Raw genomic sequence first — 7,317 nt, 5'->3', positions numbered from 1 at the left:
CATTGCAAATGCAAGTTCTGCAATTACATTGTAGAACTAAGGTAGAGGAATGTAGGAAGTTGGGAGATATCACAACACAAATGTCACATCCAGTGGATCTTTAGAAAGCCTACATACATTATGTTAAATAATCATTTTTTCAGTCAGTGGGCCAGGACACATTTAGCCTATATTTCTAATAAATTAAAGTGATGGTAGGCATGTGCTGGAGATGCATGCTAAGATGTCCTAAAATGGGCCAGAGTGCTATCGATACAAACTTGATCACGCTTACTTAGTTAAATGAAATGAGATTTTCTTTTGGCAATTTTGTTTTGTTGAACCTCAAACCCATAAGCACTGATAGTATTGGGTCACCCATGAAGTGAAAAAAAGCCTGGTCTCCTTTTATCATATAGCCTACTTTCAGTTATGGAAAAAGTTTCTGACACCCTGTGGATGATTAGTTGATGGGCATGTGGATGTTATTTTCAGAAAGTACTATTCAATGGCTGACCAGGCATATAAGATTTTGATAGAGACCATAGTGTCTTGGTTGCAAAAATGGCTCAACTTGAGTTCACAGGAGGCGGACACAAGTGTTTGAAAACAAGATTAATTAGGACAAGGCAAGAGGTCAAGAGGATACGTAACTCTCAGAATGGCATTTGCAAAAGAAGAATATTACAATTGTCAGCTCACTCACAGAAATGAGAATTTAATGACACTAACTGTTCAATGAAAAGAATGCAAATAGTGCATTCAGAATCCTTCACACATAACATGGCAATTACACCTATGGTATGTTGTTTTAACAAATTATAATGTGTGTGAATTATAATTTTCAAAATCTCCATCACTATTATCATAATCAGCCAGGTTGGGCTATTATATCTAGTCTTCCAAAAACCCAGTCATGAAGAGATTCAGTGTTTGCGCTATACGTGTAGCTGTATAGAAAACATGGTGAATGATAAATGATGAAGTTGAATTTAGGAGCTGTTTGCCATTTGTTGGGTCCTGTGGCTTTTTCCCCATCCAATCAGTATCATTGGTGATTGCTGGTGCAACAAATTGGAGAATGATAGGGGTAAGTTTCATGAACAGTTTCAATTTCTGAGTAATGAGTTGATTTTAGAACACATGACACTAAGGCCTCTGGCTCAGTTCCTCTGGCTTTTGAGGGTGTCTTTGAACTTCATACTGTAAACCCTTACTGGGAAGTGACAGGGTGATCATACCTGTGCTTTTGGTGGCTGTGAGACCCTTGCTTCCCACATCCCTCAGACGTTTTGGTGATGTATATTGCCACAAACCTTCTGCATGTAACCTCTTCAATGCAGACTTCAATTTCCCGATGTACCTTTCCATGGTACAATGTACTAAATAATAAGCTGGTTGTCTGAGGGCATGTGGAGGCAATCTCCAAAGGAAATGGCTGTATGAATAGGAAACTGAAGGATACACCAATATCTCCTTCTTGGGAGCATTCCCATTGCAGGTCTCCACTTGCACTAAGTAACCACAAGTGATGCCTTTTCCCTCACCACTGATCTCTGGATTCACGATACAGTATGTCTGAATTTAGTGTCATCTGTAGTCATGCCAAGTTGTGAGATTGGTAATGGGCATCTTGAAACTTCAAGCCACATCTTGATGTAAGCTGAAAGTCCTCTTTCCAGTTACTGTTCAAATGGGGACTTTCTTAAATGGGGGGCACATCACTGAGCTCATGGGGCATGGCGCCAAAGACATCAGCAATATCCAGGAAGATTACATGGAGGTTCCTTTTTCCAGCTTTGCTGTTTGGATTTAGTGTCAGGTCATGCTGTGCGTTACCCAGACATGCCGCCCTTTGAACAGTATCAATGTGCATGATTGGCCATCCTTTGTGAAATAACACTGAAAAGGAGATTAACCCTTATGTTGTGTTCGGGTCATTTTTGACCCGTTTTCAAGTTGTAGTGTGAAAAAAACACACTTTCCTTTATTTTCTTGGAATAAGGCTTCATCTAATCCTCAGTCACAATCATTGCAACACAAAAAAAAATATGTTTCATCATTTTAGTAAATTTTTAAGGTCCAAAAAAAAAAAGTTACATCTGTGGTGTTCGGGTCAAAATTGACCCGGTATAGATTTTTGTATGCATTTCTGAAAAGCTGTTGGTTGCCCTCTGTTTTATGGTGAGGAAAATATATTTCTTGCCTGAACTTTTTTTTTGCCAGCTTTTTGATATTACAAATCCAATATGGCCGCCGGACAGTCCCATACACTACAATATGTCATATCTCCTGTTGTGAAAGGAGTACAGATGTATTTCTGGTGTCTACTCATATGTTTTCATGGTCAGGGAATCCATTTCTGCATTATATAATGAGATTTTTTGCACATTTGTTTGCAAAATACATTTTTGCACATCATTTTTTCCAAAAAACATATAAAAAATTCATAATGGCACCCAAACCTGTAGAACTGGTCTTATACTTTCCATAAAGTTGATGTGGCAATGACATAATGGTCCATGTTCATGGCATAGGGGATTCAGATGAATAGTGTGACTTTTTTCATGTTCATTAAGGTGTTCATTTCCAATACCTTTGCATTAGATTGGCAGAATAGCTGTGACTCCGACAGAATTGTTATTTTGTATATTTACCACACTAAAATCATATAAATATTGAAAAACACCAAGTCAACATATTTAAACATTAATTTTATGCACTGAAAAACTAATTTAGTTGACATTTAGTCTTTATCCTGCTATAAATCTCTTTGGGTTGGTTTGGACCCGAACACCACAAATGCCACTCTTGATGATATTTTTTAATATTAGAGAAAAACTAATAAAATAAATGTGGGGGTTGTTGTACTCTCATATCAGCTGTAATACATGGACAACATAATCACTAATTGTATCACTTTGGGAGGTATTAATAGTGAATTTATGCAGATTTTGATAGTTTTGGTCATCAAAAACGATTTGCATAATGTAAGATAAAAGATCTTTAAAGTCAAAAAGATGAATACATCTAGTAATATTCCCATGGATATGAATACATACCAAGTTAGCCATGAGATGAAAAACAATATTTGATGATAACTAGTGTTTTTAGGTATTTTATAGCTGAGTTTTGTTATCACGGGTCAAAAATGACCCGAACACCACATGTGTATGCAGCTTATGAACACAACACAAGGGTTAATTTCCAAAATAGTAAGTGAGGAAATTGTGTTGAACTGGCAGATGTTCATTTGTATCCTTTTCCTTAGAGATCAGGACCCCACCTGCTCTACGCCCCACTTCACACTACACACTTCACATGCAGTCAATGATTTCAATTCACTTTGTGTGCTTCACTCTATTAGACTCAGAGGCAATAATCAATGCAAGGCACTAGTTTCCCTTGAACATCTTCCTTGATGAATCATCAAATCCCTTCCCTCCAGCATGTTTGTGGAGTTATATTCCCGCTGGTTGGTGTTCTCACAAGTCTGTAGTATAGTTATTGTTCATCATGTACTTACTTATTCTCCAACATCTCAGTCACAACACATATGAAATTAAACAGGACTCACCTGATGCCATTTCTGTCTGTATCATGATGTACCTAGTCTTATCTGTTAACTTACATTGAGCTAGACCTTAGTTCTGTAATGCAATTTGCATTACCTGCAAAAACTTTGATTTTCAATGGACGGCTATGAGGTTTGGGTCTTGGGACAACTCCCAATTTCCTACATTCCTCTACAACACATTTCTGTAATATACTTTGCATTACATTGCAATGCATTGGTTGTAATTCAAATCCATTGGACAATTGTGAGTTCTAGGCCTAAAATAGCAGCATACCTTATATTAGGCGACCAAACCCATGTTTTTTCTGAAAGCACACACTCTCTAGATACACTGTAAACCCCAACATGTTCCACGAACTCTAAACTTTTGTGGAAACTTATTCCCGTTAAAGTTTTAGTTTTGTGACTAAATGTTTTAAGTAAATAATACAGACATTCATGCATATGCAGGACACAAAATCTTTAAGCAGATGATCAAAAACTTTGAAATGACTGAAAAGATTGAAAACATTAATTCCATAATTAGATTTTTAGTTTTTAGCAGCCCAAGTCAAGTATGTACTCCAAGCTCTAAAATACACAGAAACAATGGTTTACACAAAAGATTTGAGTTGAAAACTAAAGTCTTACATAAAATCAGACATGTTATGTGAAAACAAATGTTCTGAGAAAAAATGAAATCTTGAATGTTTTAGTAGCTGCTACTCAAAGATCTAACATGCTCCATTGACATAAATATTTCGAGAATGATGCAAAAATCAATGCAATTAGTACTTAGCAGAGAGTTAAATGTTTAAAGTAAACAAGCACAGCATGTTTAGCTATATTGGCTCTAAGTTTTTGATTTCAAAATTAAAAGTTTTATGTTTTCCCATTTTAGAGCCAAAAAAAATCTTGGTTGGCTTTTTGATTGCTGGTTTATACTAATGCACTAGGCTACCACCCCTCTGTTTAAATCAAATATAACATGAACTTTAATTCCACAAACGTGAACAATGCTTTATATCAAGTTTTTTTCATTTTGTTCCATGTGAGTGACAAAAACAATGACACAACAATCATACAATGCACAACAATCTGTTCTAAAATGTAGACCCAGTCATAGAGTCAACTGTCAATACATTACAAAGAACACATTACAAATCAACCTCAACACATCTGGAAATTTAGTCATTTATTTGTTGTCCATTTCTGAATCTATTTTTATTAGGAGTTGGAGGCTGAAGGAGCTCCATATAACTTGCAATAACATGTCCCCCAAAATAGTGTCAGACTTCACAACACAGTCAGTTGTTTATCCTTTGGAGTGTTGAGCAGAGCTGATAGATCATAGAGTTCTTGTGGTCCCATATCGGCTGCCTGTGGAGCATAAATAATAAGTGTAAGGCTTTCATGAGGACTTGTTGGATTAGGCCCCTATAGCATGATCACGGGGTTTGCTACACTGGTTTATACAAAAGTTCAATATGTGTACAAAAGTGCAATATGTCATCATGAAATTGCAACGTATCACTTGCAAATACACTGCAGATGTATGATACAAGAAAAAGATTTGTATGAAAGGCCTACACAGTGCTAGCCTAACTAGCAGTAGCTAACATTCTAAGCGAAGTTGCTAACATAACACACACACAGTGTAGCATTAAGAGCACCTTGAAGGTCGCACACAGCAACATAGTAAACTACTACATATACACACCAACACACTTTTATGGGTCTTTTCTTACCTTGAAGTGAGGTTGATAGACACATTTTTCCATGCCAAGTTGTCAGTTGTGGTTTGATGGTCACATGGTGTTGAGTAAATCTATCCCCCATTGACAGATTCACCATTTTTAGAGAAGTTTGTATTTTATGTTACATTTTAATAAAATAGGGTTATATGGTTCTGTCATGAATTGGTTCTTCTGTACACAAGACAGAAGCTAGTAAACAATAAAAAAGCAACTAAAACAACCAAAAAAGTGAGTGCCCCAGCCTTAGGATTCGAACTCTCAACCTCAAGATAAAGACATGTTAGTGTGGTTACATGCAGAGGACTATCCCCTACGCCACTCCTCAACTGGTAAGAGTCATGCAGGTTTTGTATTATTACAAAGTTAGACCTGTTTGTTAGAAAGTATTGGACTTACTCATTATTAACAGTCAAATGTGTTTCACACATTCCACTTCAAATCCGGCCAACTGACATCATACTAAAACAATAATGTTTGAATGTGATTTTTTTAAACCTACATTCCATGCTGGGAATTGAACTTGCAACCATCATGTTTCAAGGCCAACTGCTTGAGTGTTAGCCTAATACTGCCCAAGCACAATATGCTGACATCCATGTCATATGTCAGATATTAGTTCCAATTGACATGATTTAAAGAATTTTTAACTTTCACAGTAAAATAAAAGAAGAAGAAAAGAAAAATAAACAATAAATATCTACTTGAGTGTTTTTTTATTGGTAATACAGGAATCAAACCTGCAATTCTCTGATCTTGTGGCCATTTCCCTATCCAGACTACAACAGCTCAAACATTGTCTTGCTTCACCTTAAATGTGAATAAAATTGCTAATTAAAGCTGGAGTCATGGGTCAGGTGGCCATCTGAACATTTTCATACCATGTTCCAGGAAGTAGATAAGGTTATTCCCATGTTGGGGATTGAACTTGCAACCATTGAGGTTGAAGACCAGCTGTTTAACCACTACTCCATGGTCGCCTCAGCTGTTGTCATGACATCTAACCACTCATATTCCAGATAGAGTTCCAATTTACAAACTCAAAGACATTGTGTTAGGATGTCAGTTGTACTTAAAAACACAATGCCAACCAGAGTTAATTTATTGATACCTGAAAACTTGTTGAGAACACCTAAAATGTGTATGTCATCAGGACATTTTTGCAATACTGAGTACTACAGCGTAAACTTTTCTAGTTCATAGTACTGTTGGGGAATACAGTGTATGATATAGCAAAGGTTGCAATCCAACCTATCCCCCTGGGGTCTCCCAACTTCCTCTATCCATACTTAAGTTCTGTAAAGTACATTGTACTTTGAAATGCATTGATTTTTATTGGACGGCCATGAGGTGTGGGTTTAAAATAACTCTGTAATTTCTATTAAGCTACCCAATCCATTTATTTCCCGAGGTCTACACACTCCAGATGTGATATAATGTGCATTGTGACATCTCCCAACTTCCTACATTCCTCTATACCTTAGTTATGTAATGTGTATGGGGTTAGGGACTGTACGTTATTTACCGGGGGGGGGAGGGCTGGTGCGCTGGAAGTCCGGTCAAAAAAAATAATCATCCCCCCCCCCCCCCCCTCCACCTCAATTTTTTCCCCAGAGACCCTCCCCCCACTTCAATTTTGTTTTCCCATGGCCCTCCCCCTACAGGTACAAAAATGTAATATGTAAAATTGGTAGATGAACAACCATCATGACAACAGTCAGAGTAGCCTACATCAAGGGCGGTTGTCTGCACTATTATGTGCTATCGATATCAGTGGATACCTATGAGAAGCCGCTAGAATCTACCACTGCGGCTGCATGGGATGCCTTTTAACTCCACTGTCACCAAGACACATTGCAGGGACGCAGAAACTCATTTTGACCAGGGGGTGCTGTGGTCAGCGGAGGGTCTGGGAGTCCTCTCCCCAAAAAAAATGTTTTTTTTAGATGCAATTTCCTGCATTCTTATCAATTTTAGGATGAAGAATGGCGAATCCCATCTGACTACCTTCATCATGTTTTATGTAGC

General features: G+C 37.4%; 1 long non-coding RNA gene across 1 annotated transcript; it reads right to left on the bottom strand.

Annotated features, from left to right (window-relative positions):
- Window positions 1-4,764: 4,764 nt before the first annotated feature.
- On the bottom strand, window positions 4,765-5,773 carry LOC134444960 (uncharacterized). The gene is made up of 3 exons (XR_010034146.1): window positions 5,689-5,773; window positions 5,284-5,363; window positions 4,765-4,915 (listed from the first exon to the last, which is right to left on the bottom strand). It is a non-coding gene; the product is annotated as an uncharacterized LOC134444960 (long non-coding RNA).
- Window positions 5,774-7,317: the final 1,544 nt, after the last annotated feature.

Source organism: Engraulis encrasicolus, unplaced genomic scaffold (genome assembly GCF_034702125.1).
Source record: "Engraulis encrasicolus isolate BLACKSEA-1 unplaced genomic scaffold, IST_EnEncr_1.0 scaffold_895_np1212, whole genome shotgun sequence".
NCBI classification, from domain to species: Eukaryota; Metazoa; Chordata; class Actinopteri; order Clupeiformes; family Engraulidae; genus Engraulis; species Engraulis encrasicolus.
The sequence above is the reverse complement of the archived record's forward strand: the minus strand, read 5'-3'. Positions and strand labels throughout refer to the sequence as shown.